The sequence below is a fragment of the Rhinopithecus bieti genome, unplaced genomic scaffold (assembly GCF_001698545.2).
Source record: "Rhinopithecus bieti isolate Rb0 unplaced genomic scaffold, ASM169854v2 scaffold_44212, whole genome shotgun sequence".
Classification (NCBI taxonomy): Eukaryota; Metazoa; Chordata; class Mammalia; order Primates; family Cercopithecidae; genus Rhinopithecus; species Rhinopithecus bieti.
In genome coordinates, this window is record NW_016819633.1 from 1,491,591 (window position 1) to 1,503,202 (window position 11,612).

Sequence of the window (11,612 nt, forward strand, 5' to 3'; positions counted from 1 at the left end):
CACCATAATCAACTTGGCTTCTTCCCTTGGATGCAAGGCTGGTTCAACATATGCAAATCAATAAACATAATCTACCACATAAACAGAAACAATGACAAAAACCACATGATTATCTCAGTAAATGCAGAAAAGGCCTCCGATGAAATTCAACACCCCTTCATGCTAAAAATTCTCAATAAACTAGGTATTGATGGAATGTATCTCAAAATAATAAGACTTATTTATGACAAACCCACAGCTGATATCATACTGAATGGGCAAAAGCTGGAAGCATTCCCTTTGCAAACTGGCACAAGACAAGGATGCCCTCTCTCACCACTTCTATTCAACATAGTATTGGAAGTTCTGGCCAGGGCAATCAGGCAAGAGAAAGAAATATAGGGTATTCAAATAGGAAGAGAGGAAGTCAAATTGTCTCTGTTTGCAGATGATACGATTGTATACTTAGGAAACCCCATTGTCCCAGCCCAAAATCTCTTAAGCTGATAAGCAACTACAGCAAAGTCTCAGGATACAAAATCAATATGCAAAAATCACAAGCATCCCTATACACCAATAACAGACAAACAGAGAGCCAAATCATGAGTGAACTCCCATTCACAATTGCTACAAAGAGAATAAAATACCTAGGAATCCAGCTTACAAGGGATGTGAAGGACCTTTTCAAGGAGAACTACAAACCACTGCTCAAGGAAATAAGAGAGGACAGAAACAAGTGGAAAAACATTTCATGCTCATGGATAGGAAGAATTAATATCGTGATGGCCATAGTTCCCAAAGTTATTTATAGATTCAGTGCTGTCCTCATCAAGCTACCATTGACTTTCTTCACAGAATTAGAACAATCTACTTTAAATTTCCTGTGGAACCTAAAAAGAGCCTGTAAAGCCAAGACAGTCCTAAGTCAAAAGAACAAAGCTGGAGGCATCACACTACATGACTTCAAACAATACTACAAGTCTACATTAACCAAAACAGCATGGTACTGGTAGCAAAACAGATATATAGACCAATGGAACAGAACAGAGGCCTCAGAAATAACACCACACATCTACAATCATCTGATCTTTGACAAACCTGACACAAACAAGCAAAGGGGAAAGGATCTCCAATTCAGTAAATGATGCTGCGGAAACTGGCTAGTCATATGCAGAAAACTGAAACTGAACCTCTTTCTTACAACTTATACAAAAATTAACTCAAGATGGATTAAAGACTTAACAGTAAGACCTAAAACCATGAAAACCCTAGAAGTAAACCTAGGCAATACCATTCAGGACATAGGCATGGACAAAGACTTCATGACTAACACAGCAAAAGCAATGACAACAAAAGCCAAAATAGACACATGGTATCTAATTAAACTAAAGCACTTCTGCACAGCAAAATCAATTATCATCAGACTGAACAGGCAGCCTACAGAATGGGAGAAAAGTTTTGCAATCTATCCATCTGACAAAGGGCTAATATTCAGAATCTACAAGAAACTTCAACAAATTTACAAGAAAAGAAAAAAACATCAAAAGTGGGCTAAGGATATGAACAGACACTTCTCAAAAGAAGACATTTAAGCAGCCAACAAACATATGAAAAAAAGCTCATCATCACTAGTCATTTGAGAAATGCAAATCAAAACTACAGTGAACGCCAGTTAGAATGGCAATCATTAAGAGTCAGGAAACAACAGATGCTGGAGAGGAGGTGGAGAAAGAGGAATGCTTTTACACTGTTGGTGGGAGTGTAAATTAGTTCAACCATTGTGGAAGAGAGTGGTAATTCCTCAAGGATCTAGAACCAGAAATACCATTTGACCCAGCAATCCCATTACCGGGTATATATCCCAAAAATTATAAATAATTCTATGAAGACACGTGCACACGTATGTTTATTGCAGCACTGTTCACAATAGCAAAGACTTGAAACCAACCCAAATGCCCATCAATGATAGACTCGATTAAGAAAATGTGGCACATTTATACCATGTAGTACTATGCAGCCATGAAAAGAATGAGTTCATGTCCTTTGCAGAGTCATGGATGAAGCTGGAAACCATCATTCTCAGTAAACTAACACAGGAACAGAAAACCAAACTCTGTATGTTCTCACTTACACATGGGAGTTGAACAATGAGAACACAGGAGACAGTGAGGGGAACATCACATACTGGGGCCTGTTGCGGAGTGAGGGGGCTATGGGAGGGATAGCATGAGAAGGAATGCCTAATGTAGATGATGAGTTGATGGGTGCATCAAACCACCATGGCACATGTATACCTATATAACAAACCTGCACATTCTGCATGTGTATTCCAGAACTTAAAGTAATTTCTTTTTTAAAAAAATCACATTTTAACTAAATCATGTTAAACTTTCAGTTTTATCTTGAATGAATATGAGCTGATTGTTCAAAACATCTCAAGAACCTAGTTGTTCAGAGACCCTGGACAAGGACAGCCTGCAAAGTCATTTCTATAACTAAAACTCTATTATCCTGTGCTTGAAAATTCTTCAATGCCAGATAGAACCATGATGTGATTTCAGGGACACTGGAAGGCATCTCCACCCCTTCTAAATCCCATCAGCTGAATGACACCTGCAGTTTAGCTTACAGCTTCAGAAACTGGATCACAATGAATGCAAGAATAATAGGACTGCTGGGATCTCACTCAAAGCTGCTCAAAATACTTACTATACCTACTTTGCTTTCTTAACCAAGAAATCAAAATCCAGAAAGTGAACACCAGCATACTCACCAGTTAGTGCCATAGTCAGTATATCATACAACTTTTCCAAGGTGGAGAGAGATGTGATCTTTCTCTGGCAAGAGGAATAAAACTATCAAATCTGTAATAAATAGAAATTATTTTACCTTTCACACATTTTCATAATTTCTCCTGCTGCCTCAGCTAATTAATTATCAATGCTATTTGTGTTTAGACAGAAGGGTTTGTCTCCTTCACAGCCCATCTGCTTCTTGGTAACCTTGCTGTGAAGGCACGGCAAAGCAGAGTTGCTGATAAAGCTATCATCTCCATGACAACCCGCTGCTATGTCACAAATGCAGGAGTGTGACCTCACTGCAGTTAAAAGGAGAAATCAAACTGGTGTCTGATATGTGAGGCGATAAGAATTTTTAATTAGACACATACTTTATTCATTTTTCCCTAGAAATATGAGAAGGATCCTTATAGGGAAATATTACTACAATAACCTTACTGCTAATTATTAAATACTAAATGAACATTTTAGTATTAGTGGTACAATATACATGTGCAAGTGGTTATACTTGGGTGAAATGTCCTACGTAAATATTATATTCATATCCTGAAAACACTCTATAATTGTTATTTTGTATATCTCCCAGCAAAGATGACTCATCTTCTGGTATGATATTTACCAAGCTTGAGAAAGTAAGCAGCTTCTTCCTCATTGATTGCATCTATTTGTACAGCAGCCCATATACGGAAGGGGAATTACGACATATAGCCACTGTGTCTCTCCTACAGAAGCAGCTAAACACACGAGTGAGAAGGTGAATTCTGAAATCGACCCACAGGAACTGTTACCATAAGTTCTAATCAGCGTGTTGTTTTCTTCTTTGGATGGTTGGTTAACTAGTTACTCAGTTGTAAGATACGGGCAGTAAATATTACAACCTGGGAGTGCTGCATCTCTCTAGCTGTCAGAGAGCTAAGGCAACACCATTCATTGGCCATTTGTTGTGTGTGCATGTACTAGATACTGTTTAGAGGGAGTATAAAAAAGAGAAGAGGTACATAGCCTGTACCCTGTAATTGTTTACCATGTTATGGGAGACTGGCAGGATCAACAGATACCTGAGAGCACAAAGGGATGTAGAATTGTCATGTTTCAAGATTAATTTGTATAGGTGCTAGGTGTAGAAATAAAAGAAAAAGACATCAGACGATCTTGACATTAGATGGCAATTTTCAAATTGATGATTAGAAAGTAAGAATATAAAACAGCATCTTCCAAGTGTTTACTATGTGTGAGGTACCATGCTAAGCACTTTGCACTCTTATCATTTAATCCTTTCAACAACCCTAGGACATAGGCTTTATGGTACATTTTATAGATGAGAGGATTATGGTATATTTTATAGTTTGGGAGTTAAGTAATTCGTCCAAAGCAGTAGGCAGCAAATTGGCAAATTTCAGAACCTGTGTATTATAGAACCTACAAATTTATGGCAAATTTATGCTGCCTGGGAAGATCAGATAGGAAAATGGCATAAACACAGTGCAGAGATGATAATAAGCAACATCCTGTCGAGGACGAGTCAAATCCTCTTTGTTCCACTCTTCTCATTTGAAGTGACCTAAGGCATCGCCGGATGGACTGACTTCCCTACAGCTTTACCCATAATCCCTTCAAATTCAACAATACCATTTTCTTTCTTGACTAAAGAAATATATAAGCAAGCATATGTTACTTGAAAATAATTCCATTCTTGGAATCTTCCACATTTGAACATTCTTGATTTTTAAGAATTAACTGAACTGTATGGAAAGACTCAGCAAGATTAATATAGTGATGGAAAGGATAGATCCTACTTTCTCCTCCCTTGCCTGCATACTTAAAACTGAAGTTATTTATAGACAGTGGTTTAGGCATCTTCTCCATTATATAACACCCATTGATCTATAACACTCATATGCTTTCCGATATAAATATTTCATCCAATGTGATCATGTGTATTGTGCTCTCATTTGTCCCTGAAAACATTAACGAGGAAAAATACTTCGATGAGTTAAGAGACAACAGTGTATTCTTAAAGCCGAATAAGTTAGATTTGTGTAAGTAGGGATGGGAATTATTGGTTGGCCTTAAAGTTTAGGTTCTAACTTGGAGGCAACTGAATGGTACCAAACATTATTTATCAGTAATGTTGTATGAGCTAAAGGAAGTGTTGTTTAGCTTTTTCTTGCTTATATAAACTCATACAAAATTTACATTTTTAAGAGAAAAAAGCAGAAACGAGATCAAACTGTTCCAAGTTACATAATTTCATTTTTTTTTTTTTACACAACAGTGTCACCAGGACATTAAGCACACATTATAAATAGGCATACTTCATTTATTTTAATCAGTGCATAGTGACTTAATCTGTTTCTTTTTACAGAAGAAGTTGTTTACAAGGTTTTGTTTTATTGTATGGTTTGTTTTATTTTATTATTTTTTTTTTTGCTATTACAAAGAATGTTGCAATGAACCTCTTTATACACATATTTTGCAAAATTGGTGAATATCTCTGTGGGATGAGTTATCAGAAAAAGAATAGTTAGGTCAAAGGAAATACGGAGCACACATTTTTATGGATATTGCCAAAGAGTGTACAAAGTGCATCAATGTAAATGTCCACCAACAGTGTATCTAGTGTTTCAGTATATTTCCCTTCAGCATTATGTAACATAAAAGTTTTACATTTTTACTATTTTGATGTTTTGTTCTTCTAAAAAGTGTTTGTCCATGTTATTATTCTCATTTTTTTCTATTGAATAGTTTAACATTTTATCCATGGCCAGGCACAGTGGCTTATGCCTATAATCCCAGGATTTTGTAAGGCTGAGGCGGGCGGATCACCTGAGGTCGGGAGTTCAAGACCAGCCTGGCCAACCTGGTAAAACCCCATCTCTACAAAAAATACAAAAATTAGCCGGGCATGGTGGCACACACCTGTAGTCCTAGCTACTCGGGAGGCTGAGGCATGAGAATCCCTTGAGCCTGGGATGCAGAGGCTGCAGTGAGCTGAGATTGCACCACTGCACGTGAGCCTGGGTGACAGCATAAGACTCTGTCACCCACCTCCACAAGAATAAATATACAAAATAAAATTTGATTCATAAAATGATTTTAATATTGAACATATTAATCCTTAGACTATCATATGGGATAGAAATAGCTTTCACAACTATCATTTTTCTTTTTACTTAGTTTATGATAACTTGGAAAGTGGCCGGAGTTTTTAAATTTTATGCAAATATATCAAAATTTTTTTGGCTTCTTGATTGTAATTTTCCCCTTCAGGTGTTTTAGAAAAAAATATGTATTTCTCTTTCATCCATATTAGTCTTTTCTTTCTTTTATTTTCTGTTTATATATTTATTTGTTGTTTTTTTCTACTTGGACCTTATCTTCATGTATGATATAAGAAAGGGATCCAGTCATATTTTTTAAAATACTGGACTGATGTTGCAACAACATTTTTTAAAAATCTACCTTTTATTCACCATTATCAAATGTTATATCCCCTTCAGTATTTATCTCTCCATATTATTTTCCTTGTTCATTGTCATTCTGAAATCCTGAGCCAGTATAAACTGTATAAAGTATTGTAGCTCAGTATGTTTTAATATTTAGTAGTCTCAGTTTCCCTTCTTTCACTGTATTTCATTTTATTTTATTTCATTTTTTGAGACAGGGTCTCACTGCACTGTGGTTTCCCAGGCTGGAGTGCAGTGGCATGATCTCGGCTCACTGCAGCCTCGACCTCCCAGGCTCAGGTAATTCTCCCACGTCAGCCTCCCGAGTAGCGGGGACTTCAGGAGTGTGCCACCATACCTGTCTTTTTTTTTTTTTTTTTTTTTTTTTTTTTTTAATGGTACAAACAGGGTTTCATCATGTTGTCTAGGCTTGTCTCAACTTCCTGGACTCAGGCAATCTGCCAGCCTCAGCCTCCCAAAATACTGGGATCACGGGTGAGCTACCGTATCCAACCCAGGTCACCATACCTGGCCGACTTTTCCTTTTTAAATTTTATATTGTTTTTATCGTGACTTTTCTACGTGCTTTATTTTCCATATAAAACTTGGATTATCTTGGTATTTCATTTGAGATTGTGCTAAGTTTATAGAGAAATGCTATCATTACACTATTGGATCTTTATCCTAGAATGACATGTTTTTCTATTTATTCATGTTTACATCCACAGGGTAACTAAATATTAATATATTCCTTTCTTAGTTTTTATAATAACCTCTATAAATTCCGAGATAAAATAATGCTGATCGTCAAACCTGTAAAATATTTTTATTTTCATTGCTCATTCCATTTTCCTGATATCATTGCTTTGTGTCTTCTCATTTAACCTTGGAAATTTAAAAATCCACAGCAGTGAATTAGTCCCTCCAAACTTTGGAGACTAGCCTTTTAGCTATGAAGGGTTAGTCACACAGAATTTTAATAATGGCAAATATTACAAACAGTGTAGAGCAACTGCCCCTTATTGCTTTTTACTGGGTGTACAGTCATTACTGGTGCAGAATTGAGTGATTTGGATAAAGTTTGCTTAAGGATCACTGTCATTATATATTTATGAATAACAGCAAACACTATTTAGGATAAGCCATTCCCTGAGAATTGACATGCCACATCAGGGACTGGATGATAGAATTCCCAGGCCTGTGTTCATGGCATTAACAATCTGTTTTATAAGCCAGCCTCGGCAAGCTAATGATCACAGGCAGTAACCATTCTATTCTCATTTTAATAACAATTTCAAAGAGGGGAAAAAATCAGAGAAAGAAAAAGATGATGGATGTAATGTTTAGGCTACCTACCAAACAGTAAAATTCATTTAACCATATTTGGAAGAATAACAGAAATAAACATGCACACTTCTAGTAGTATCAGTAAGACATTGCCATTTGTACTTATATTCTGCCTTGTATTCTAATCCCATTTTTCTAGAAGAGAAAAAAATGTATTTCTGCACACAGTAATCAAATCCTTATATATTTTTTTTCTATTTTTGTTTTTGTCATCGATGTGTTTTACCAGTTAATAGTCACTGCATCCTTCTGAAACTATTCAAGTAATTGCTTAATGTTCTTTTCCATTATCAGATTTTATTTAATTAGGGAACAATTTCATCTAAAGGGGGAGATATCTGATCTTGTGGGGAACACAGAGGATTAACTTATCATTGACCAGGCTATATAGCTTTGTAGAATTCAGAAGTCAACAAACTACCTGCTGCCTGCCCCATCTCACTCCTCTTCAATATTATTTCCTGTTATTATGTCTGTTATTCTACTATCAAGTTCAGCATTGCCAATCTTGACAAGTCAACAAATGGGTTTAGTCATAGAATAAGTTGAATATTTTTTTTTTTGGATATTCATTGAGTGTCTGATGTGTCTCAAGCATATATATATATATATATTGTCCACTAGCCAGATCTAGAACTCCTAGTCTTGTGACATATTATCAGACAGCAAATGATGTTGTAACATTATCTACTAAAAGTTTCAGTTGGTGTTGCCTTGGGAAACTGGGACTAAGAAGACTAAAAGGATAAATATCAAGCTATGTCCCATTCAGCCCTCCCTTCTTAGACTCAACTGAAATCACCCCAGTGTGAGGATAAGAGGTAGGTGAGGGCCAGGAATACTGCATAAGATTCCCTAACAGTACACAAGAACATAGGGCATTCTAAGCTAGAAAGGACATGGGCTTCCTGGTGTTCAATATTGTGGGAAATCATTTTTTGAATGGTGGCTACATGATGCTGAGGTGCCATTTAGCAGAAATGTGAATCTCTTATGGAAATTATGTAGTTTCTCAGGAATAAAGAAGATGTGTGCATTTAATTGAAAGAAAAAAATGGGAGAAAATATGGAACTATCGCAAGGACCCAGGAAGAATAAACAGAATAATTTGGGTGCCCTCTCTTGGGCATACTGTCTAGTAGCTGGCAGGCTCATGAAATAATTGCTCCTGGAGAACATACAGCTGTGTTGCCACTTATGTGGTAAAGCTGCAAGTCTACACCCTGGGAATTCTGTGGGACCTACGACTACCCTTCAGAAGTCTAAATTCATTTTAGTTACATAAATGATGGAGAATAACTTTCTGTTGTCTCCCTGGTACTGCCTCGACTAGTACTCTAGAAATAAAGCATTCAAAAAAAGTTAGGTTATCAGTCCAGAGCAGAATCCAGAATAACAATAAACCAATAACATCACTGTTTAATTCTCCACATAATCTAACTTTAGACAAATTTGCCTCACCTCTTTCCTTTCTCAAGTGAAAAGTGATCGACAAGTAAATCTAATCATGTTACTATGGTCTTTTCCATGATTTTCCTTTGTTCTTAAAGATGAAACATCATAATTGATACAAAATAATTTTGTGTACTCAGACCCCTACAAATATCTCCAATCTCATCTCCTATCAGATGATTCTTTACTTCCTGGAATTCAGCCCTATCTGCCTTCTATAACACCATTTACTCATGTTCCTTGCTGCCATCACAGGGCAATTGCATGTGATACGTTCTCTACCTGGAGAACATATCCTTTTTGCTCTTTCCTTAAATCAAGCCTGTATTGTTCACTGCTGTATCTCTAGTGCCTACAGGTGTTCCCGGCATATAGCATGTGTTTAAAAAACAAACAAACAAAAAAAGTGTTGATTAACTGAAAGTTGACTTTAACTCATTTCTGTATTGCCATCAAAAATAACTAGGATTTTGGACAAGCAGAAAAAGGTCTAGCAGAAATGTTTCACTGGCTTGGCTGCAGAAAGAATATGGAATATTTGGGTTCTCCCCTGCCCTTAAAGAACATCATCAGCTGGGCTGAATAAAAGATGCTGAATTCAGCAGTGATGATTCTGGGTTAAGAAAAGCAATGTAATCTAATGATTGCCAAGATAATGCTTCAAAACCATTAAGAAAACAGTGACTAGATAAATTTATCAAACGATCATGGAATGTTAAAGCTGGAAAGAATCCCCAACGCTATATAGAAATAATCTCCCCCTTTTAAAAATAAGAAAGCAGAAGCCCTGAGTGCAGAATTGAGACAATAATCCAAGGGTCTCTACATGTAATGCATGTTCTCTTTGCCACACCATTCTGCTTATAAAAAATAATAGCTGTCAGAGATACTTGGACTTTAAGAAGAAATTGTAAAAAATAAAGTAAATGGAATTCATATACTGTAAAAAGATAATCTTAGCCTTGTTTTTTTCTTGCCATACAAATAAAAAAAGACTGAGTATTATCTCTGAAACACATTATGTAGAAAATGGCATTATGGCAGTCATCCAAAAAAGCTTTTACTCTTTCTGGAGTATTGTTTGCATACATTAAAACAATTTTTTAAATGTAAAAGGTAGTTCCTCTTCTTGCTCCATCCAAATGTGATATGATAAATAAGAGAGGTAGGAATTATAGATTAGAATCTCATTCCAGGAGTTGGCCAATTATCTGGTTAGAGATTTCCTGGGCTTTAGGGAAAGTTTCATTTGTTTGGCAATCCAGTTTGAGGGAGTTAACTTATGTCAAGATTTTCAGTATACACATCTTAATATAGTTATTCCATCTACAGCAATGTAATATTCAAAATTCTAAAACTATTATTTCTATGTTAAAACCATTATGTTAACATGGAGCTTGATTATAGAATGCCATCAAAAATCAACTAACACACATGTAAATAATAGAAAGAGAAGAAAAGTCAACCACCCAAATCTTCTATAAACATAAGGTGGCATCTGATAGAATGACGATCTTGTGAATACAATTTGGATATTTTGGATTAAACACACACAAACACAATTATACACAGGCACTCAGACCTTTGAAAAAACTAGAAATATAATGGCATGATTCTGGTGAAGATTTGCTGTATCTCTTTATTGGTTAAATTCATTTTGAATTAAATGTACTGTATTTATAGTAAAAATTACCTTTTCTAGTGTCATTTAGCATGTCAAAATAAATTAAAGAGAAAAACTAGAACCTTCTTCCCATATTAAATTTTCCATTGCATATCTACTAATTCAAGTTTGGCAGTGTTGTTTTTTGCCAGCTTCCAATTCAACCCAGAAAGTTATAGAAAGATATTATGGGGATGGTGCCCAAAGAAAGCATTCAGACAGCAAAACATGTTCCTCATTGATAACTTTTGAAACAGAGGTGGATTTACTGTCAGACTGATAAAGCATAAGCCACTCATTTTCATGTGCCCCTTTCTGGACCTTGAGAAGGACTGTAGTAATGCTATATTTGTAATAATGAATTATTTTCTTAAAGGGTCCTCTCTCCCAATGTCTAAATTTTATGTCACAAAAAATTTAGTCTGACTCTGCTTTAAGTCAAGTGGGGAAAAAAATTGCAGGAATCTCTAGCTGGTCATTTATTTTGTCTATTAACTTGAATCTTGGTGAATGAATGTCTTCTGTCTCACACTTTTGATGCTTCCAGTCTTGAGTATGAACAAGTTCATTTCTGAATGTTCTCTTACTATTGTTAACTACTGCACATGTATGGTCCAGCCAGTGATAGATTGCTCTGTAATTAGCTGATTTAGCCCTGGAAATATTATTTTCTTGGACGTCCTCTCATTCCTCCAAAATATTTGACTTCATGTCCAGTTTCCAGCCAAATTTATGTATTCTTGCATACATTTAGCTATGAAGGCATATTCCATTTCTCTATTCATGGCTCCTGGCTTTATGCACTGGTCTGCTCAGCTTACCACTGCTGCCCTCAGTGATATAGTTCTGAGGGCAACATCTCACTATTAAAGAGAGTCATAATCTCTCTGCCCTCACATTTCATAGTGGCTTTCTAGAAGACAAAAA

General features: G+C 36.0%; 1 long non-coding RNA gene across 1 annotated transcript in view; it reads right to left on the minus strand.

The window, feature by feature from the left end:
• Positions 1–2,998, minus strand: part of LOC108519864 (uncharacterized) — a 34,380-nt gene extending 31,382 nt beyond the window's left edge. The window contains exon 1 of the long non-coding RNA XR_001882743.1: positions 2,753–2,998. This is a non-coding gene — a long non-coding RNA (uncharacterized LOC108519864). The remainder of the gene's footprint in view (positions 1–2,752) is intronic.
• Between the last annotated feature and the right edge of the window lie 8,614 nt (positions 2,999–11,612).